Genomic DNA, 24,387 nt, shown 5'->3' with positions numbered 1-24,387 from the left:
ACGGTATCTTTCGCTCAGTCACTCGTGCTTGCTTTTCTCAGAATACAAAGAATGATAATTGGAACTGTTTGAATAATTATTTATTGGTCAAGCGTCAGTCTAGTATGAAACATGTTAGCTGCGACAATCAAAAGACTAGTACCAATATCGTAAAAAGTAGATACATTTCTACCATAGTGCTAATAGGGTGAATAAGAATATAAGATATAAAACAATAGCATTGACGTACTCCTACGATGTGTAGACTACCTAACTGTACCGAGCCTAGAGATGTAGGAGAAGCACGTATGTGTGAGTGCTAGGATATGTCCTAATGGAGCCAAGAATTCCCCAGGGAACTACTAACCCCTCACCTGATGGTTCTGAATGAATGACCCTGTCTCGGCGTCAAGGATGGCACCCCACAAGGGATGTCAGGTCTCTGCCTGTCGAGGGATCAGCCTGCAGAGTCACGGTCCAGCTGGAAGGAATTCTCCTGTGTCTTTCTAAAGGGGAGTGAGGGACTTTTATACTAAAGTGATCACTCCGGTGGTTTTCTAGAATCAATATTTTTTGAAAACTTTTGGTAATCCCCTGCTAATCCGTTTCTAAACAAATACCATAATGCACAACTGGCTGTTGGCCATGGATGAAAAAAAGTGGTGACCCTTATACAGATTAAATCTACCGTGCCTGGGGACATGTTTATATAGTCAGGTACATGAATTAAGTTATGGCACCTAGAGCTTGATGTCAGAGAGACAGAAGTAAGCTACTAGGTAAAATGTCACCTGTGTAAGACCGTTATATCCTGTTGATAGAACACAATGTATGTAATTGGTTTGTACATGATGGGACTGGATTAACTGACATAATATTGACAGACCGAATATCGACATATCAAAATATCGGCACTAAAATATTGATAGCACTCTAATCGACAAACAATACTTATTTTAAAAAATACACAAATATGGACACCATATTATCATCAAACAAAAATATCGTTTTAAACATTATCGAACACACAAATATCGTAACATAAAATATTGATATTTGTTTAAAAATATACAAAATGTCCTAAATATCGAGAAAAAAAAATGTAGAAAGCAAAATTATCGTTTTAATACAAATATTACTAAAATGAACATATCTTTACACCAAAATGTATTTTTACACTATAAACATTCACTACACACATTATAAATATATTACAATCTTTTTAGAATATATAAACATATAAAAGCATAAAATATTAGCAAAACACACTAATAAATAATTTCCCCACCACCTACAACACAATACAACAAAAATATTAAAATTATATGTTTTCCTACCAACAGAAACATCTTCAACAAATCCAAAAGACAAGCTTGAAAAAATTGCAAAAGCATTTTTATTTGCATCAACATCAACATTATAAGTATATCCAAAGAAATGTATATGTATTTATTGAAAAACTATACTGTATTATTTTTATTAACTTGTATATATATTTTCCTTAGCACTAAAAAGACCACCATGACTGAAGGCGCACAATTTATTATGTCTCAAAAAGGGAAATGTTATTAAATTACATGAGTTATGTATGTACACAAGAAAAACAAACTGGGTTAAAAGTGATTATGAAATGTAGCAAATATTATTCAAACAAATGTAATGGAAGAGCTATAACACAAGAAACCACTGTTGTATCTGTAAAAGAGCATAACCACCCCCCAAATGTAACTGAGATTGAAGTAAGAGAGGCTCTTGAATCAATAAAAGAAGCTTGCACTAGTACAGGTAGACCTACCACAGAAATACTAAAACAACAGTTACTAACAGTACCCCAACATGCATCTAGCCAATTACCCTCTATTGATTCATTACACAGAACAGAACAAAAGAAAGCCACTACAACTACCACACGTGCCTTTAAAACCTTTCAAGAGGTAGAGATTCCCCCTGAACTAAGTGTAACTCACAATAATGAACCAGTTGTACTATTTGATAATAAATGCAAAGACAAAATAATCATTATGTTTGCTACTGCGAACAATGTACTCAAATAACAACAATGCGACACATGGATGATGGAGGGGACTTTCAAAATGTGTCCCAAGCCATTTTATCAGTTGTACACAGTCCATGGTCTGTATCAAAATACTAATATTCCCTTTATCTATACCCTACACCCCAATAAGCAACATTCTACCTACCTTGAAATCCTAAATAAAATAAAACAAGAAACAAATAATTATTTTCCTTAGAAAATAATTATTGATTTTGAACAAGCCATGATTAATTCTATACTTAAATTCTACCCACGTACAGTGATACAGGGTTGTTATTAACATTTTAACCAATGTCTATGAAGACACCTGCAAAAGTCAACCCTAAGGGCCTGATTCCGATTCCAGTCTTAAATCGGTCCGACAGACATGGACCGGGAATGTATTCCGACCGATGCGTACACGCACTGCACAACCAGCGCAGTACGATGCAATGCATGTGAAACACAACTGACTCGCACGGAGCACACTACGTATGACAGCACATACGTAAACCAGTACTTTTGCTGTATAAAGTGCCCAATGGATCAGACTCGTACGCAAATGATCCAACATATGTCATCATTAGCCCGACGCGACATGTACGAGAACGATGCAACCTAGCCTAGGATCCGAGCGACGCGACAGACTCGTACGCGAACGATGCTACCTAACCTAACATCTGCGCGACACGACAGACTCTTTCGCGAACGATGCTACGTAGCCTAGCATCCGTGCGGCATGACAGACACGTACACGAACGATGCAACATAGCATGACTTGAGTGTGATAGATTCAAACAACCCCGCAAATCCTGAGTAAATCATCCGTCGCAGTCCACTGAACGTCTCTGTCTTGCTCAACCAAAGCCAACAGAAACAGACTAAACAAGCATTGTCAATGAAATAATTCATGTAAGACACAGCCACAACTCCACCTACATAGAGGCCCAAGTTCCTAACCATGATCCTTTGCAAATTCTACTGAACAGCCAGAGGAGAACACTACCACACTGCACTGAGAGGCCCACACACAACTCACCCACCACACAACCTTTTACACCACTAGCACCTCTCCAAAAGCACACTCACAAACACCCAGCTTCACTTACACCCACTCACCCTCATTTTCACACTCACACACACATCCATCTCCACCACCACCCATCACCATGCCCCAAAGAAGAATCCAAAGTTCACAGAGAGTATGTTGGAAGTCATGGTAGATGAAATCCTCAGAGTGAAGCCGCATTAATTGTCACATTGATCCAACAGACCCCCATGTCCCAGAAAACTAAGATGTGGGAGAGGATTGTGAACAAGGTGAATGCACAAGCACATTGCCTGCGCACAATGGACGACATCAGGAATAGGTACTATGATGTGCGAAGGAGGGTCAAGAAGCTGATTGCCAGAGACCATGCCCTGAGCCAGCAGACCGGCATTGGCCCTCCTGCAAAACCTACACACTTCATACCTGGGAGGAGAAGGTGCGGGCCATCCTCCCACCGGAGGGCATCCATGAATAATCAGGAATACCAGAGCCTGGCGAGTACATAAACAAATAGTCAAACGTGTGTGGAAATACACACCCACATACATCACTGTCAGGGGGTGAGTGAAACCATTCACTGTTAGCAAAGCCATATCAACCCAAAGCTAAATATCCTCTGATGTGTATGCCAGTAAGATAAACACAATACCTGCAATCTCAGAGTAACATGTAACTATGTCAAAACATGTACAAACATACTAACAAATACAGCACGACTCTGACTCAAAACACCAACAAACACTGTCAGCCATCTTGCCAGCACAGTTCCACTCACTCCCATGGAAGCAGAGTCACAGGAAGAAAGTTTGGGTTTGCTGAGAAGGTGGGTGTAGCCAAAAGCATGATGGGAGTCGTAGTCACGGTCAACAGTCCTCCTCCCACAAGTCCCTGGAATACCACCATGCACCATGCTTACCTCACAGGGATTAGAAAAGTACTGCCAAGATGGCTGACACAGGTCTCTGGTGTAGGGAGCACAAGGCCCTATTGGGAGTAGTGCTCAAACAAACACCAGGCCCCACTGCCTGACACCTTGAATGTACAGTCTGACTTGCTGTCATGAACATGGTTCATGTTGGCCTATCTGGGCTGTGGTGGAGGAGGAGTATCAGCTCTGACCACATCTATCAGCAGTCCCTGTTACACACACACCCCTCCCACCAACACAAAACACCACCCCTGGGACTATGCTCAACCTGAGACCCAAGGTAAATCCACATCCAAGATGCATGACACTGGGCCCTGGACTGAGGAGCACCAATCCATGGAGGGATCTGTGTTTTAATTAAGATTGTAACTAACAACAAACCTGCAATGTAGAAGGTAAGCTCACCATTCACAAAAATTACAGCACAAACTCACAGCAAGGCAATGGGATCCAAATACCAGGCACATTCAGCAGCCATCTTGTTTGCACACATTCAATCCCAGGAAAGCTGATTCACAGGAAGTAAGCTAGGGTTTGCTGGGAAGATGGGCCTAGCCAAAAGCATGATGGGAGTCGTAGTCACAGTCAACAGTCCTCCTCTCACATGGCCCTGGAATACCACCATGCACCATGCTCACCTAACAGGGATTGAAAAAGTACTGCCAAGATGGCTGACACTGGCCTCTGGTGTAGGCAGCACAAGGCCCTGTTGGGAGTAGTGCTCAAACAAACACCAGGCCCCACTACCTAAACATCTTGAATGTAAAGTCTGACTCACTGTAATGGAAGCATGGTTCATGGGGGATTCTCTTGGCTCTGGGGGAGGAGGAGGTTCTGCAATGACTCCAGCTTCTTACAAGGCCTGCTCTACACACACCTTCTCAGCCAGAGCAAATGGTACCAGTTAGTTCATGACAGTGAAAGTAAATGCCCTTGGGGCGATGTATGAATTGGTCACAAGTCACACATAGGCACTGGCACTCCCACATATGTTCACACTCTCATCCATCTTAACTGTACATTTCAATTCACTGTATGGGTATGCATTATCCCTGGGGCACTCCTTTGAGGACATGGACAAGATAAATGACATCAACTTGTACACACCTCAGCAGCAACCTCATTTGCAATGGTAACACAATTAGGCCTGGGACGTAAATTCCGTTCTGCTCGCAGAATTTGAGGAATTTTGGGAATTTCGCGTTCCTCGGAGAATGCGGAATTGCCAAAAATTCCGCAATCCTCGGCTTCGTGGAATCCATTGCTTGTTCGCGCTTCCAAAATGCGCGTTCGCGAGCTATTTCTCCCCCGAGCACGCAAACAGCGTTCGCAAACAGGAAAAAAGCATCGCAAACGAGCGGAACAAGCAATTCTGCATTTCCGCAGAACTCTGCGTACTCGCAGAGATTTTTTACCATTTCGCTGAGCTTTACATAGCACAAATACGCAAATTTCGCCCACCCCTAAACACAATCACATGAGTGTAATAAGATGAGAAACAGGAACATATACACACAAAAAGTACCTCTCGATTCATCACATACATACCTGACTGTGACTAGGATGTGTGACACACCAATGTGATGGAAAAACATATGCACAAATTGCAGCAAACATACACAAATCTGGCCACATGCTGTAAGAGGAAGTGCCCGTATGTCATTGTGAAAGCACAAATGTTGAAAAAAACAACACACCTGTGGGTGGCACAGGCTGGCACCTGAGTATCAATGGCTATGTACAGTCAATGAATCAATACATGAGTTTCTCATGCACAAAGCCCTACGTGCTCATCAAGATGCTTCACGTTGTAATTACAATGGGCCCGATTCACAGAACTAACTTAAGACAAAATCCTAAACTTACTACCATTTTGGTATTCACAGAAGGCACTTACTCATTTTGGAATTCACAGAAGGCATTTACTCATTTCGGTATTCACAGAAGTTAGGAGTCCTAACTTTAGGACTCCTAAATGCCTTCTGTGAATACCGAAAGTCTTAAAATTAGGATTTTTCTCGGTTTAGTAGTAGTATAGTTAGGACTCCTAACTTTAGGACTCCTAAATGCCTTCTGTGAATACCGAAAGCCTTAAAATTAGGATTTTTCTCAGTTTAGGAGTCCTAAGGTTAGGACTCCTAACTTTACAACTACTAAACTGAGAAAAATCCTAATTTTAAGGCTTTCGGTATTCACAGAAGGCATTTAGGAGTCCTAAAGTTAGGAGTCCTAAATTTAGGACTACTAAATTGAGAAAAATCCTAATTTTAAGACTTTCGGTATTCACAGAAGGCATTTAGGAGTCCTAAAGTTAGGACTCCTAACTTCTGTGAATACCGAAATGAGTAAGTGCCTTCTGTGAATACCAAAATGAGTAAGTGCCTTCTGTGAATACCAAAATGGTAGTAAGTTTAGGATTTTGTCTTAAGTTAGTTCTGTGAATCGGGCCCCATGTATTTAAGCAATATAGGCCTCTGTCTGTGACAATTGAGGACGATTCAATGTACATACACTCATCATGATGTACAATAGCAACTGTAATGTGTGTGATCCGTTGATGTGTTCTAAACCACAACATACATTGTGTGTTTCTCCTACCCACAGTGCCTGCTAGGGAACGCTGCAGGAGCAGAATGAGAATCCCAATCCCAGACTCTTGCTGACCCTGAGCTCTCCGTTGTGGATGTTTCCCAGTCCTCTTCGGAGGACGATGAACGACCTGGTCTCTCCGGTGTGGATCGGCATGCAGCACCAGCACCTGTAACTCCAGCACCCCCTGCGAACATGACTGCTAAATCTGCCAACACACAGATGACCTCTACCAACATTGAATGACCAAGGCATGAGAACACCGACGGCACAGCTATGCAGGGCACTCCGGGTTTGGTGTACAACAACTCCACTGTCAACAGTGAAGGAGGACCAGTGTTGTCTGTGCCAGCAATGGCAGGTCCTGCTTGTGTGGGTAGGGGTGGTGTGAGGGTGCGCGGGGAGAGGTCACGTCCTTAAGATGGTGCTGCTGCTCAAGATGACCCACAGTTAGGACGAATCATAAATGCATACCGAGAATGCACCGGAGACTTTGGCCAGGTCGTTGGGATCCTCAAGGACATAAAACATCAGCAGTCTGCCCATTTTTCAACAATGGACTCCCACATGTCCAGGATGGACTCCCACATATCCAGGGTGGACACCCACATGTCCAGTGTGGAGACCCACATGTCCATAATAGAGTCCAAAATGGATAAGATGGATGACCTCACTGCGGTGCACAGGGACATACTCACATGCCTCCGCCAGATTGCTGACAACATCACCACACCTCCCTGTGTGGCCAGTACATCAGTTGCCACAACATCTTCAACTGCCACAGGGAGGGAGGAGGAATCTGGCGCAGAGTCCCCAGCACTGCTGCCGCCTGCATCTGAGGGTCCCTATGAAAAGAAGAAGAGGGGACGTACGAAGAAGGGCAATTGAGAGACAGATGGCCATGCATACCCCCCAGGAAGTGAACACCTGCTCCTGATATCCTCCATTGTGAGCAAAGCGTTCACCTTGTTGACTGACATGGAACTCTCCCACATGGGATGGAGGGTCTAAGTTGGAACAATGACTCACATGACTGTGGACTTGGCTCTGAAAATGTCATCTACCAACACCAACAGCTCTGTGAACTTAGGATTTATATCACACTGTACAACACTCTCAATTTTGAGTACTATTTCACACATGCATATTAATTAAATCATGATCACACAATACTTACCTCTGTGGTTAATTAAACTTAGTGACATAGAGATGATGACCTGTTAAGCAAATACTGGTCAGGAAAACAACTACAGCAATTAAAACACCATCTTGTGAGTCATGGAGATGTGACACATATTAGAGATACACACTGCAAAGTCAACACAACAAAACCTTTGCATGCCACACATACTCATTGCCTACATCTCCAATACACATTCCACAAACAAGTCACTTGATTTGTGTCAACAATCTAGGACACATGGCAACACTGTAATGGAGAACATATAAACTCAAATGACACATAACTGCAAGGATAAGGTCAAGTAGCATGCAGCCACACATACGCCGAAACATTGTACTACATACACATGTCAGGAAAAGAAAAGAGCCGAGACAACTCATCACTGTATACTCACGATTATGAGAACAAGTTGTTGATGATCTGGCTCCGAACATCACCCTCACCCTCATCATCACTTGCAAGATGACCCAGGGCTGGATCCTCACCTGCTGGAGGCTGCTGGTCATCATCGTCTTGTATGAGAGGTATCTGTTCCCTCACTGCCAGGTTGTGTAGCATGCAGCACACAATGATGATCTTACACACCTTTTTAGGTGCATATTGGAAGGCTCCTCCTGTCTGGTCCAGGCAGCGGAATCTGCTTTTCAGTAGTCCAAATGTCCGCTCTATCACTTGCCGAGTCTGCCCATGTGCCTCATTATAACATACCTCAGCAGGGGTAACAGGGTTACTGACTGGTGTCAGCAACCACAGCATGTTGAGGTATCCGGAGTCACCTAGATACAAACAAAGAAACATATCATGGATCTGATAGGATGATTAAATCCTGACATATAAAAAGCACACAAGGTAAACATACATTACACACCTACAAGGCAGGCATGCTGGTTGTGCAGCTGGGACATCATCTGTGGGATCCTACAATTCCTCATGATGTATATGTTATGTGCGGATCCGGGGAAACGTGCTCAGACATGTGAGATTGTCATGTCAGACAGACATACCACCTGGGCATTGATGGAGTGAAAATATTTACAATTTCTGTATGTCTGCTCCTTTGCTTGTGGTGGTATCAAAGCCACATGTGTCCCATCTATGGAGCCAATGACATTTGGCATCCCTCCCAGAACATAAAAGTCATTCCTGATATCATTAAATTGTTGTGGAAGTGGAAATTTGATGTACCGGTTCAGCAATCTCAACATAGCCTCCAAAACATTGCGTAGCATATGGCTAAACATTGTCTGGGACATCCCACCAGTAGTAGCCACAATGTACTGGAAGGTTCCTGTGGCAAAGAAATGTAGGGCTGCCATCACCTTCACCTTGTGGGTCAGCACTGATGGATATGGCCGTCCAGGTTGCAAATGTGGTGCCAAATGCACAGCCAAATACTCAATTAGTGGTCTGGTGAAGCTGTAACGTCGGATGCTGTCATGTTCAGCCATGGTTTCAAGGTCTGGGAAGGGTCTGTGGACAGCTGGTCTCCTGCAGTACATAGGTGAGCAAAGAAAGATTAACATTTTGCTTTCATCTGTGACCACAAACAGGCAATATTTTCCATGCTACATCATAGCATGACTAAATGAATACAGGCATGTGCTGTTGGGCATGGACACATATGTTAGCTACATGCCCCTCACAGAACTCTTCAGCTCCTGATGGTGATACAACAAGTGCAATGGTGTGCTGTGAACAATCTATGGGGTCTTTCACAGTACATCAGAGCAAATGTCATATATCAAACACACACCTCAGTGACTGTTGAGGATAGATGTGTTGTCAAAATGACAGGTGTTTGTAAGGTCCACACAGAGGGATCTTGTAATGCCACATGGACACTCTCATTATTATAGCACCTAATGTACACATACCATCACACACATGGAACAACCATGATGTGCTCCCACATTACATTGCATGTCAAACATGGCTGTGACACGCAGACCCAACAGCAACCTACATGCCACAATCTGATGGATGTTGGCAACGATTCACATCTAACACATCACAAAAGACACATGTGCATAGCACAATACACTGATACTCTTAGTTCAGGAACACTTTGTTACACACAGTCCATCCCAGCTGTAAGTCATGGTGTATGCAACATGTGAACACACAATGGGCACCTGGTACTGTGTACAGGCCTTGGGTGGTGATCTGCAAAGTTGTGACTCACAGTGTGATGTGCATCACACACAATGGTTTTTGTCCACATGAAGCATGGCATAGCCAGGGAGTGTGTGCCATGATGTGCTCCCTACAATATGAAATGTGGAGCCATATACACACACATGTCATTATGTGTGAAACGTGATATCAGATACTGCATGACAGGCTGTTTGTCTGTTGTAAAACACCTGAGTCTCTGCCAACATATTGTGGGTGGCATTCTTTGGCTGTTTTCAGCAAAGGTGACAGACGCGGGTGGGAATTCAAAAGACGCGTCCTACACTTAGGGACGACGCCGGGCACACGCTTTCGCTATTGACTCTCATGGAGACAGACGCGGGTGAGTATTTTAAAAACACGTCGTACAATTGGGGACCAAGCCGCGCGCTCGCCTTGGCTATTGACTCTCATGGAGACGGACACGGGTGAGTATTGTAAAGATGTGTCGTACCCTTTGTGACCAAGCCGGGCGGAAGCCTTGGCTATTGACTCTCATGGAGACAGACACGGGTGAGTATTGTAAAGATGCGTCGTACACTTGGGGACTGTTATACTTGGCCCATTTTGCAGGGTCATCCCTGAACTTTTTTGCCTTCCTCCTGTATTTTGTCTGACCTGTTTTTGTTGGTTTTATGACTCTGGGCACTTTACCACTGCTGATCAGTGCTAAAGTGCATATTATCTCCTGTGTAAATTGATGTATTAATTAGTGACACCATGATTGGGTTATTTGATTTACTTGTCAGACCCTGGTACAGTGCACCATGTGTGCCCAGGGCTTGTAAATCAAATGCTACTGGTGGGCTTGCAGCACTGGTTGTGCCACCCACCCACAAAAGCAGCTTGTAAAGTGCGTCTCAGGTCTGCCACTGCAGAGCCTGTGTGCAGTCTCTGACTGCCATATTGACTGACCAAGTGCACCCAATTGCCAGTCCCTAAACCTTCCCTTATCTTCATATCAGACACCCCTAAGGTAGCCCCAAGGGCAGGGTGCATTGTAAGTAGAAGGTAGGACATGCTCTGGTGTGTCTGGCATGTCCTAATAGTGAGTTACAGTCATTTTCGTTTTTCACTATCGCAAGGCTACTGTTCCACATAGGCCAGAATGGGCAGTTTGATTATTACATCTTATAATCCCAACTGACTCAGGGAACTAGATAGAAATTCGAGTTTAGTATGCCTGAACTCAGAATGATTAAATATTTATTTTAGTGAAGTTGGTTTTAACATTCGGTGTTTGAAAATACCACTTTTAGAAAGTAGGTATTTTCTTGCTGAACTGTCCAAGCCTGCCTCTGCTAGGTTATGTATTGTGTGTCTGGTTCTGTGAGTGACAGGGGCTAGGGGGATTCCAGGAGAGAGGGTGGGTCAGCACAGGGCTGAATAGAGAGATATTCATGTAGATGGGTTGGAGGAGCTGCACCTGGGACCTGAATAGGGCTGTGCCTTCCCACCATTGCTGGCTCCACCTCCTGTGGTGTGTCTGATGTCTCTGCTCTGCACTGTGAAAGGAAAGAAGGAGCGTTGTCAACAAACTGCTCCAGGACTGACCAGAACTGGTTTGGACTAGGCAAAGGCCTCTCTGCCTTCAGAGAACAAAGAGAAAAGTAGTATGAATATGGGGACCCAGACCCCGAGACTTTAGATCACTTTGGGAAACAAAAAGAAACATTTGCTAAGGAGTGGAACCAGAAGAAACTGAGGAGAGACTATCCCTAAGCTGAAGTGCTGCTTGGGGGATTGGCCTGCAGTGGTTGCCTGACTGCCAAAGAAAGGAGAAAGGACTTTGCGTGCACTTTTATTCAACTTGTGAAGGATCTCCAAGGGCTTGGAAAAGAGCTTGCCTCCTGCTGATGTCTCAGGGCCAACAGACTTCACCCACCAGCTCACCAAGAGTTCTTTTGAAGTGCCTGCAGTTGTGCTGGACGTTTTGAGGACTTGCGTGTCGCAAGGAGCTGGAAGCGCGACTCAAGAACAAGAAGCGTGTCGCCGAACTGCCGCTGCCGCTTCACAACACGAAGCTCATTGCTGGAGCGGGTAATGCAAACTTTGGATACCCACCTCATTTTGCATGTCATTTTACTAATTAGATTAATTAATTAATTATAATCGTACTGATGGTTTGGAGTGATGTGAAAATGACTAACCAACCTTATTAATGATCGAAATACACATGGGATTTGCATCTGCATGACTTAATTAATGACGTGAACTAAATTTCGTACGCATATTAATGATAGATAAATAGAATGTTGCCTGTTATATGTTGCTTTAGTGATGTAATTGTGATTCGTGCTTTATTTTGTAAGTATAACCCACAATGAGTGTTGCTTTTGCTAGATAAATACATACACATATGGGTATTAGTGAGGGAATGACATTATAATAGTCATTTTTATGTATTAATTACGTTTTGTGTCTCTTTGCTTAAGTTGTCCATTATGGCCTGCCTAAAGATGGCTGACTTTGGTGCCTAACCCGACTGCCAACGCTGAACAAGGCTTGGGTGAAGTGCGCCTGCGCTAAGATGAGCAACAATGGCCCCGTCCTGACCTCAGGCAAGATGTACTTATCAAGGCCACTGGGAGTGGTGCCAATGCTACAGACAAAAGACTTTATAAAAGAACCAGAACCAGCAAGTATGCTGACATCATGGACTAAACCTTATGGGAACAGAGAGGATGATCCCTGATTGTCCAATCAGCGAACTCGGATTCCCAAAATTTGTTACTTTTTATCATCAATTTTACTATAAATTATGGTAGAATAGAGAGGTAATTACGTCGCTCCTTCGATTTCCTGATGATATGCTGACGGAGAGGACGGTGACACTGCAGGACAGCTGTTCTCTGACGGACTGAATTAATGCCCAAATTCCTGATGAACTTTACGTGCTAAATTGATGGGCATAGATTTGCGAGACTGCCAGATTTGACATAGAGGACGACTTTAGCCGGAATAGGTAAATATGAATGGCAACTTGATCAAATGAATGATTTAATTTGCAATTTTAATATAAATTTGAATTTGAACATCTGCAGACATGAGTCGGGTTGTTTATTCATTGAAATGTGTTAATGTAAGGGTTGATTAGAGAACTAGGGTTTCACTAAAATCTTCAACTAACAGATCCATCCCGGTCTTGGGAGGATAATACCAAATGTGGAAGTCTAGGGCCTAATGAGTATTAGAAGGGTTTGTAGGTGTGTTGCTCATTAGGGTAAAGTGGTATCTTCCTCCATCATTTTATCCAGCACTTGGAAGGATAAATCGCCTCTCGCACTGACTAATGGTAAGTGTGCGTTAGTGTTATGGGTCCCACCAGCGAATGTATAGATAGTGTATGTGTGTGTGAGATCTATTAAGTCCGTGACAGTAGGGAGGGATTTTGCACTCTGCGCTGGATCAGTTTTTCTGGTAGCAGTATAATGGTTTGTTATTGATTGGTTTAGTGATTATTGCTTGTACATTGCTTATTGATTTTGGTTATTGATTGGTATTGATTTATGTACTAACACTCTATGTTGAGTTACGTTGAGTTTAATGTTGTTGCACGGCTTCTGGGATGTAGGAAGTCGGAAGTTTGTAACGGTTCCGTAGTAGAGCAGAGGTAAGCGCTGCTCTCGGGAAAGACGGAATTGTTGTTGCCCTGTAGGTACGCAGGGGAAACGTGTGACAATTGAAGTTGCACGGCGCATTGTCTGGGTTCGATTCGGTGACATCGTCGTGTGTTGCCATTAGAGACGTTTTCTGTGTGAAAGAAGTGTGTATGATAGCAAAGGTTACCTGTGAAGTTCTGGTCTTAGGTAGCAGGGATCCAACTGGCATTCCGATAACGCTTATCACTGGAAAGGTAATAGGTACTCTCTGAGCTTGTTAGAAGGACAAAGGAGAGGTAAGCGCTGCTTTGTTAACGTATGTCATAATTCTGTAGTAGGACAGACTGTTCGCTGTTCTCGGGAAAGACAGGATTCTGTGTGAATGTACTACATTTTCAGGTGTGAACGAGTGTGAATGCAAAGGCATTTGGGTTGATTGCGAAACTCTGGGTTTATTTCTCAGGAGCATTGGGTCTCCAACTATGTGTCTTAAATTCTAGAGAAACAATTAGCTAATGCTTGTTAGAAGGGTGAAGTAGAGGGATGTGCTACCTTATCAACGGAAGTAATGATTCCGTAGTAGGGCAGAGGTAAGCGCTGTTCTCGGGAAAGACGGAATTCTCATGAGAAGGTCTTTTTGCTGTTCTTTGGTTAGCGAAGCGGACAATGGAGATGTTTCTATGTTGTTACTAACAGAAGTGTAGAAATTGAAACAAAAACTTACTGAGCGGTTTTGTAAAGGAGGGGTAGACAGAAGCAGGAGCAGGAGCTGCCGCAGCGGCTGCTGACGTCAGAACGACCGCGCTGGGATTGGACAGTCGGTCAGAACTGTGAAATGCCCCGGATTGGTGTGTTAGTGTACGCCGCGCTAGGATTGGAGAAGAAACAGAGTGACGTAGACGCTCCTTATTGGTGCGTTAGTGTGAGTCGCGCTAGGATTCGAGGACTGTGACAGTGACGTGGACGCTCTGAATAGGTGCGTTAGTGATTGGATATATTCGCGGTACAGTTGTAAAGAGGGACTAGCGTTGTGCGAAAGACAAGAAAATGTATTACGACCCTCCAAAAAAGGAGAAAAAGACCTGGTTAGGGAGAATTAAGAAGTGGTTTAAGAAAGACAAACCAGTTAAGACTAGGGAAGGACAGTTGCTTCCTCCACCGAAAACCCCTGCATCCTTTATGATTGCGAAATTTGGGTATCATACTTATATTTGGTTGGATAACTGGGTGAGATACACCAAGGACGACAGAGTACTAGCTTTTCCATTTAATTTTGCTGTTTTAAGAAACTTGAGGGAAAAAATGACGAATTTGGAGCCAAGACCTAGACCTAGACCGACACAGTTTGAGGCTTTGACCGAATGGGAAGACGAAATGCATGAACGAGAAAGAAACAGAAGTGGCAGAGGATATAGGTATTGGTTTGGAAGACCATACGGACACGAAACGCATAGTGACAGAATGAAAAGATGGTGAGATGCAAGCATGACTGAGGGTGTGTTCCCTGTAAGAACTGTAGGAGAGAATGAAGGTCGAAAGTGTGTGGAAAAGAGGCATAATTTGGAGTTGAGAGGGTATGGAGCGAATGAGTCTGAGGATGATGTTCTTGATGATATGTTTTATAAAAATCCACCACCGTATAGATCAGAACCAGAAATGTTAACTCCAAGTGCCCCAATGAGAGAAACAGTGCAAATTATAAAATCGGAACCAGAATCCCTAAGCTTGAGTAAAAGCAGTGGAACAGGTGGAGAAAATTCCGTAGAATTAGCAAAAATAACCCTGGAATTAACTGACAAAATAAGAGAATTGACCAAGAATTTAGAAGCAGTAACTGTTCCAGTAACGATAGGCCCAGTAATGCCTATTTTTGAAAAACAGAAGGACAGTGAGCATTGTTTAACAGTCCCTTATAGAAATAGTAACCCTGTAGAACAACCAAGAGTGAGACAAAATGAGAATCCATGGAGGTAGACTATGAGTGTAATGGAACCGAATTTTACAAATAATCCATTTGTAGATCAGAATTGTGAAGAGAGACGTATGACAATGATAGAGACAGTGTCAGAAACACAAAATGACTTTGGACACGGAAGTGTAGAAAATCCAGTAGGCCCATCAACAGACGAGTTAAGTGAATGGTTAAGAAGCTTGCAGAGGAAAGACAAAGAATCCCAATCAATTGATGTGGCCAAGCTACGAATGGTATTGGAAGAGTTAATCGTAGGGACTATCCCGACAGAAAAATTGAAAACCTATCAGGATGAAGAATTGTTATTTTTATGTAAAAGCGCAACCTGGCGAGCGAAAAACTTGCATGAAAGGTTAGAAGAAGTAGCAAATGAAATGGGCATTGATATTGAAAAGGTAAAAGCTTTGCAGAAACCTTATCGAGTAGAATTTACTGAAAAGGACATTGAAAACATGAACACCACAGGACGAATAGGTCAAATTAAGGAAATAATGGGGCGACGTGGATAAATGGAGAAGCAGGTGGTATAGAAAAGGTGACGATGCCTCAGATAAGACATTTTCAGCCTTTCCTGTAAGAGAAAAGGAGAAGGTAGTGACAGAGTGCCCTATGAGAGAGATTCCAGGAGGAGGATATGTACATGTTCCATGGACAAGACAGGATATTTTGTCATTTACGAATGACGTCCCTCGACTACACGAAAAGCCCATTGAGTGGTACAGACAGGTAGACAGATTTGTGAAATTGTCTAAAGTACTATGGATTGATTTGAATAGTCTATTTGATATAATAGTACCAGCAGACCTATGGTCAGAGTGTAAATTAATGATAAATTGGCCAACCAAGGAATACCCTAGGGATCCTAAAACAGGTGCACCAGATCCCTAGGTAAAGTATGAGCAGGTTATGGTGTTTCTGAAAAATAAAGTACCCCCTAAAGAAACAGACTGGGTAAAAATTGATCGAACACACCAGGAAAGTAAAGAGTCAGTACATGCGTACTATGAGAGGCTAATACAAGCTTTTAAGCAGTTTAGCGGAGATGAGAATCTGAGTGAAAAGGATTTGAGCCATTTTGTATACAGATTTATATATGGTTTAAGACCAGAAATTGGTGATATGATTAAACAGCATACGGTAAATTGACAAAACCAGAAAATAGAAGAAATATTGAGATGTACTAAATACTTCAGTCATGAAATTGAAGCAAAACAGCGTAAGTTAAAGGAGAAGGCAATGTGGGCACAGGTAAAGGTAGCGGAAAGACAGGAAGCACAGTTGGTGGAACAATCAGGGACCAAGCCAAAATTTTATAATGGGAAGTGCAAAGGGAACATTGAAGAAGCTAAAAAGAAATTTACGTGTCATAATTGTGGTAGGATAGGGTATTGGAAATCCGAGTGTAAATTTCCCCCGAGTACTAACAATGAAAATACATCATTGAACCCACAGGTGCAGCATGAGGTGAGTGGTCAACTGCAGCAACAGCAGCAAGTTGTTCCCCCACAGAATCAGGTGCCAAAGCCGCCTTTTCCACAGAGCAGAAACACACAAGTATAGTAGTGAATCGGGATTCTATAATGAAGAACAGGTAAATAAGCTGCCGCGCGCTAGCGCTGTCTCGCAGTATTGGCTGCAACGTGATGATAGTGACACAGAAGAGAGCTATTGACGGTGCCGAAGGGCTGAAGAAGAGTGCGTACTTGGCGCAACTCTAGAAGTAGACCAGACAGGACCTTTTGTAGATGGGAGGGTTAATGATGAAAATATTACTTTCCTAGTGGATACTGGTGCTACTCGATCAACTGTTAGATCAACTGATGTAAAGAATCTTCCTCTCTCGGATGAAACGATCCAAGTAGTTGGTGTGTCCAACAGGCAAATTAAGACCTATCTTACAGAACCAGTGAAGGTTAGCATAGGGAAATTTTCAGAAATGCACCGATTTGTGGTGTGTGACACCTGTCCTGCGAATTTATTAGGTAGGGACCTGTTGTGCAAAATGAATTGCACTATATTTTGTACTCCGGATGGAATAGCTTTTGAAACACCAGATGATGATGTATTGTATAAGATGACCCTAGCTAACAGAGAAAGTGAAGTTACTGAAACATATGCTGTATTTAACCCTGATGAATTACCAAAAGAACTGAGAAACTCTGTAAAAGCAGAGGTTTGGGATTTCACTGGAGAAGATGTAGGGTTATTGAGAAATGTAGATCCAGTTAAAATAACTGTAAAAGAAGGAGTAACGTATCCAAATGTTCCACAGTACATATTGACACCTGAAATAATTGGAGGTGTAACTCCTATAATAGAGAAAATGATCAGACAAGGAATCTTGAGAGAAATAATGAATAGTCCATGTAATTCACCGATAATGGGACTGAAAAAGCCTAATGGGAAATTCAGGATAGTGCAAGATTTGAGAAAGGTAAACAAAATTGTGGTATCATGTTGTCCCATTGTACCAAATCCATCAGTGATTTTATATCAGATTCCCCATGATGCAGAATGGTACACAGTAATTGATCTGTGTCATGCTTTCTTTTCCATCCCATTGCACCACGACAGTCAGGACATTTTTGCATTTCGGTTTGGTGAGCATATTTGGGCATGGTGCCGAATCCCACAGGGGTATACAGAGAGCCCCTCAATATTCAATCAGTTGTTAAAGAGATCTTTGCAGAGTCTAGAAATGCCAGAAAATTCAGTATTGGTTCAATATATTGACGACCTTTTGGTGGCGTAAAAGACATGTGAAGCCTGTGAGGTAGATACAATAGCCTTACTGAATAATTTGGCAGATGGAGGACTTAAAGTGTCACCTGCAAAACTACCGTTTTGTAAAAAGGAAGTACAGTATCTGGGACACAACATTGAGAAAGGACTAAGGAAAATAACCATAGACAGAATCAGAATATAAAAGGAATGAGAGCTCCCATGACTCAAAGAGAAGTAAGAATGTTTTTGGGAATGGTAGGGTATTGCCGTCAGTGGATAGGGAACTTCTCCTTGATTGCAAAGCCTTTGGTGCGATTGACGAGAAGTGATGTAAAAGATCCCCTTGAATTAAGCAGAGAAGAATTGGCAGCATTTAGACAATTGAGAGATGGTTTGTGTGAAGCACCTGCATTAGGTATGCCTGACTATGAAAAAGAATTTGAGTTGTACTGCAGTGAGAGAAATGGATGTGCACTTTCTGTGTTGATCCAGAAACATGGAAAATTGAGAAGACCAATTGCATATTTTTCATCAATGCTAGATCCAGTAGCTGTAGGTTTACCTGGATGTCTGAAAGCAGTGGCTGCAACATGTCGAAGTTTGGAGCAGAGTGAAGGAATTGTGATGGGATATCCCTTGAAAGTGTTTGTGCCCCACGATGTAGCAATTCTGCTGACAAGGAGTCGTACTCAGTATATGACACACAGTCGGCTGACTAAGTATGAAAAGGTCATATTGGGTGCAACTAATGTGAGTCTTGCGAGATGTGTGAATGTGAATCCAGCAACATTGTTGCCTGATAATGAGATTGTGGAGGTAAGGGATGAAGTTGATCTTGATTGTCTGGATGTACTTGATTTCTGTACCAAACCACGACCAGACATAAAGGATGTACCTTTGCCAGAAAGTGATTTTGTGATGTTCGTTGATGGGTCATGTTTGAGAACAGATGAAGGAGTGCTGAGTGCAGCGCATGCAGTATGCACAGTCGCAGCACTAATTGAAGCCTCATATTTGAAAGGAGTGAAATCAGCCCAGGTAGCTGAACTTGTGGCTTTGACTAGAGCATGCAAGATTTTAAAGAGTGTGAGAGTGACTGTGATAACTGACAGCCAGTATGGCTTCGGAGTCGTCCACGACTTTGGCCAACTATGGCTACAGAGAGGTTTCCTGACCTCGAGTGGAACTCCCATTAAGAATGCAGAAGTGGTTGGAAAGTTGCTTGAGGCGATACAGCTGCCTAAACAATTGGCTGTTGTAAAATGTGCTGCACATAGTCAAGGTGGTGATTATATTGCCACTGGGAATAGGTACGCCAATGACATGGCGCAGTATTGTGCACAAAATCAGAATTCGGTCAATCGGGCTAAGGAAAGAGAAATGTCTTCTTGCTCATTGATGTTCACTAACATTGTGGGAACTTGGGAAGAAGTAAAACAATTGCGGGATGAGGCAGGAGATGAGGAAATGAGACAGTGGGTAAAAGCAGGATGTGCCCCAAGGGAAAAGGATCATGTGTGGGTCTAACAAGATGGAAGACCAGTTATGCCTGATAGCATGATGTCTACCATGGCACGGATGTATCATGGCCAGGGACATATTGGACGGGATGCTATGATCAGGTCATTTAAACAGACCTGGTACAATGCAAAATTCAGACTTGTGGCAGAAAGTCTTTGTCAGAGATGCTTAATATGTCAGTAGTACAATCCTGGCAGGAAGACAGTAGTGAGTTTGGGAACAATAGGTCGAGAACGAGGGCCTTTCACCAGAATGCAGGTAGATTTCATTGAAATGCCTCCATGTAACAGATTGAGGTATGTTTTGGTAGTGGTCTGCTTATTCTCCAGGTGGGTGGAAGCATTCCCAACAAGAAGAAATGATGGGTTGACAGTAGCCAAGCTACTGCTGAGAGAATTCAACCCCAGGTTCGGGTTCCCAGTGACAATTGAGTCAGACCGAGGAGGACACTTCCAGAATGAGATTGTAGGATTGATTTGTGAAGCATTGAATGTACAACAAAAACGACATTGTGCCTACCGAGCAGAGGCTTCTGGTGTGGTTGAACAGATGAATGGTACTATCAAAAATCGAATAGGGAAAATGTGTTTGGCTACAGGTATGAAATGGCCTGCTGTCTTGCCTCTTGTACTCATGACAATTAGGGCCATTCCAGACAGAACCACAGGATTGAGTCCTCATGAAATAATTATGGGACGTGCAATGAGACATGTGTTTATACCAGTCAACAAGCTGATGACAATTTCTGATGACATGGTGTTGGAATACTGTAAAGGCCTGGCTGACGCAGTTCATTCTGTGTTTCATCATGTTGGACCAGATGCCACCACACTTGAAAAGAAGCAAGCCCATGATCTGAGCCCAGGTGATTGGGTAAGGATAAAAGTCCACAGAAGAAGAAATTGTCTGGTTCCAAGGTGGGGAAAACCACGACAAGTCATTTTGACCACAACCACAGCTGTGAAGTGTGCTGGACTGAAAAACTGGATCCATGCCAGTCATACATTGAGAATTCCAATTCCAGTGGACAGCACAGGAAAAGAATACTTTGATGAATCAGAATCAGGCACTGAATCAGATGAAGAAGGGTCAAAGACACAAGGAAACTCTGAAAGGGGGGAAACAGGACAAAGAACAACTTTAGTCCCCAGAAGTGTCGCTCTGAGAAGAAGATTGCAGATTTCCGAATTCAGCGATTCTGGAAACGAGCAGGAAGCGCAAGGTTCCAAGAAGGAACACAGGAAGAAAAGAGGAAAGAGTACTGAAGATGCAACAAAAGAAATACATGAAAAGGAAGTACCAGATGAGAGACTGAGAGACATTCCACCTGAAGTAACAAGGGACAGTGAAATGAAGAGCCTTCATAGGTTTCCTGTATTTAGTGTAGTTTTATTCATAACACAGCATCCCAGCAAATACAGCTTCAACAACTCAATCTTCCTTGTAATAACCGCTCCCCACTAGAATCCTCTCTCATTTGCATTCTACTCGTAGCTAGGTGACCAACCTGTGACATCAGCACTAGATATCTCTACAGACAGGTACAGAGAGAGAGAGGGACAGATTGCGGAAGACCCCCGAGGAGGTGTAGGGAACTGCAACATCCAGTTAGGTGAAGGGACAAATAGTCAGCAGGAAGATTGCATGCCGGAGACCCGAGGAGGGACAGAAGTAGGGAAAACAAAACAAGTGGTGGAAAAGGAAGTTGCTGAAAAGACAAAGCAAGTTGAGACAGAGTCTGAAGAGAGTGAAAATGAAATACCTGAAAGTCGAGCTCTAAGAAAGAGAGCTTGGAGAAATGAAAAGAATGACAAAGGAAGTAAAGTAAAAAGAGTTGCAAGAGATGATGTTTGGCTCAATAAAATAAGGAAACTGAGATACAGACTGACAAGAGTGAATTCACCAAGAGCTGAACAGGTGAATGAAGTGACAAGTCAAGAGAAATCAAAAGAAGACGAATTAACTGAAGGCAAAGAGAGTAGAAGAACAATGAAACCTAACCAGAAGTATAAGTCACCAGAATGGACGTACGTGGCTCTGCCTGAACAGGGAGAAGAGGCAGATTGTCAAGGAAATCCAGAGGAGGCTGTACTGAAAGTGGTTGAGGATGAGATTGAATCGGAAATCCTGAGAGTTCTCTTGTCCGACATTGGAGAAGAAGAAACGGAAGTTCAGGAAAATCCATATTTGGAAGACGAGAGGAGAGTGAAGAACGATGAGATGCCCAACTGAATAAGTTAAGAAAATTATTGATGAAGAAAACAAGATATTGAAGTAAAAATAGAGACTGGTAGAACCAAATAGGTGTTAGAACCTTAGGTTAGAAAAACTAGTTGTGAGTTAAAAGAGGCTAAGTCAAAAGACACGGTCCATTTTAACAAGATGGCTAACATAGAAAGTAGTAAAGGTAGATGTACATTCATGAAAAGATGGTGTAAATTGTGTTGTTGTTGTTGAGGATTATTAATGCTTTTATGGAGCATCCTTGCTCTTGTCATTTCTTTTAAGGCTACTACAGACACTTTAGAAGGACATAGTGAGAATAAAACTAATATAGGGAAAATTCCTAAGGTAGTTCCAACTAGAATAGATAAAAATTATTTGCATAAAGATAGGTCAATAACAGATTTTTCTAACAATGTGTTTTCAAAATTATTGTATGAATATGTAAAGACAATGGACGTACGGGACTGCTACGTATGTATGCAGTTACCTGCATCTGTTTCTGAGGGAGTGACTTATCATCACCTTCCGGCAACGTATGGAATAACATGTAGTGTAATAGCTAGTTTATTTTATGAGACAGGGAAATTCCTTCACAAGACCTCTGCGACTCACTCGCCTCGTTCTTCCACCGCAAGTTCGCCGACATACACAACAGCTTCGGCGCTCCAACCACACACCCAACCACCGAACCAACGCACCCCACCACCACCCTCTGCGCCTGGACCCAGGTCAGCACCGAAGACACCACCCGCACGATGAACACCATCCACTCCGGATCTCCAACCGACCCCTGCCCCCACCACGTCTTCAACAAGGCCGACTCCATCATCGCACCCCAACTTCGGGACATCATCAACACCTCCTTCCACACCGCCACCTTCCCGGAGAGCTGGAAGCACGCCGAGCTCAGCGCCCTCCTGAAGAAACCAACAGCGGACCCCACCGACCTCAAAAACTTCCGCCTCATCTCGCTCCTCCCGTTTCCTGCCAAAGTCATCGAGAAGACCATCAACAGACAGCTCGCCGCCTTCCTCGAGACGAACGGATCCCTCGACCCCTCGGCTTTCGAGCAAATCACAGCACCGAGACCGCACTGATCGCAGCCACCGATGACATCAGATCCCTGCTCGACAACGGTGAAACAGCAGCCCTCATCCTCCTGGACCTCTCTGCAGCGTTCGACACTGTCTACCACCGCACCCTAGTACAGAGCCTCAGCAACATCGGGATCCAAGAGAAGGCACTGAAGTGGATCATCTCGTTCCTCGCTGGAAGAACTCAGAGAGTCCGCCTCCCCCCGTTCAGATCCGACGCCACCGAAGTCATCTGCGGCGTACCACAGGGATCATCTTTCAGCCCCACCCTCTTCAACATCTACATGAGCTCCCTCGCAGCCATTGCATGCCAACACAACCTCAACATCATCTCCTACGCTGACAACACCCAGCTGGACCTCTCTTTCATCATTGCCCCTGCCACCGCCAGAACCAGCCTCCAGGAGGGGATGAAAGACGTCACCGAATGGATGAAGAAAAGCCGCCTGAAACTGAACTCAGACAAGACGGAAGTCCTCATCCTGGGATCATCGCCCTCCGCCTGGGACAACTCCTGGTGGCCCCCTGCTCTGGGCACCACTCCCGAGCCAACGGACCACGCACGCAGCCTGGGCTTCATCCTGGACTCCTCCCTCTCGATGACCAGACAAGTCAACGCCGTCTCATCATCATGCTTCAACACCCTGCGCATGCTCCGCAAGATATTCCGATGGATCCCCATCAAAACCAGGAGGACGGTCACCCAGGCACTCGTCACCAGCCGACTGGACTACGGGAACACCCTCTACGCCGGAACCACAGCCAAACTTCAGAAGAGACTCCAACGCATCCAGAACGCCTCCGCACGACTCATCCTGGACATCCCCCGTCACAGCCACATCTCCGGCCACCTGAGAGACCTGCACTGGCTCCCCGTCAGCAAGAGGATCACGTTCAGGCTCCTCACCCACGCACACAAAGCTCTCCACGACCTGGGCCCCATGTACCTCAACAACCGCCTGACCTTCTACATGCCCACCCGCCAGCTACGATCAACCAGCCTCGCCCTCGCCACCGTACCACGCATCCGCAGAGCCACTGCCAGAGGAAGATCCTTCTCCTACCTGGCAGCCAAGACGTGGAACTCCCTCCCCATCCACCTTCGGCTGACCCAGGACCTTCTCTCCTTCAGAAAGCAACTCAAGACCTGGCTCTTCGAGCAGTAGCGGACCCCTCTCCCCCAGCGCCTTGAGACCCTCCGGGTGAGCAGCGCGCTATACAAATGCTATGATTGATTGATTGATTGATTGGAAATTAGAATAATATTTTTCAGATGTAGATAACATTTTTGTGCAAGTGCCTTCTTATAAT

Source organism: Triturus cristatus, chromosome 2_2 (genome assembly GCF_964204655.1).
Source record: "Triturus cristatus chromosome 2_2, aTriCri1.1, whole genome shotgun sequence".
Lineage (NCBI taxonomy): Eukaryota > Metazoa > Chordata > Amphibia > Caudata > Salamandridae > Triturus > Triturus cristatus.
The sequence above is the reverse complement of the archived record's forward strand: the minus strand, read 5'-3'. Positions refer to the sequence as shown.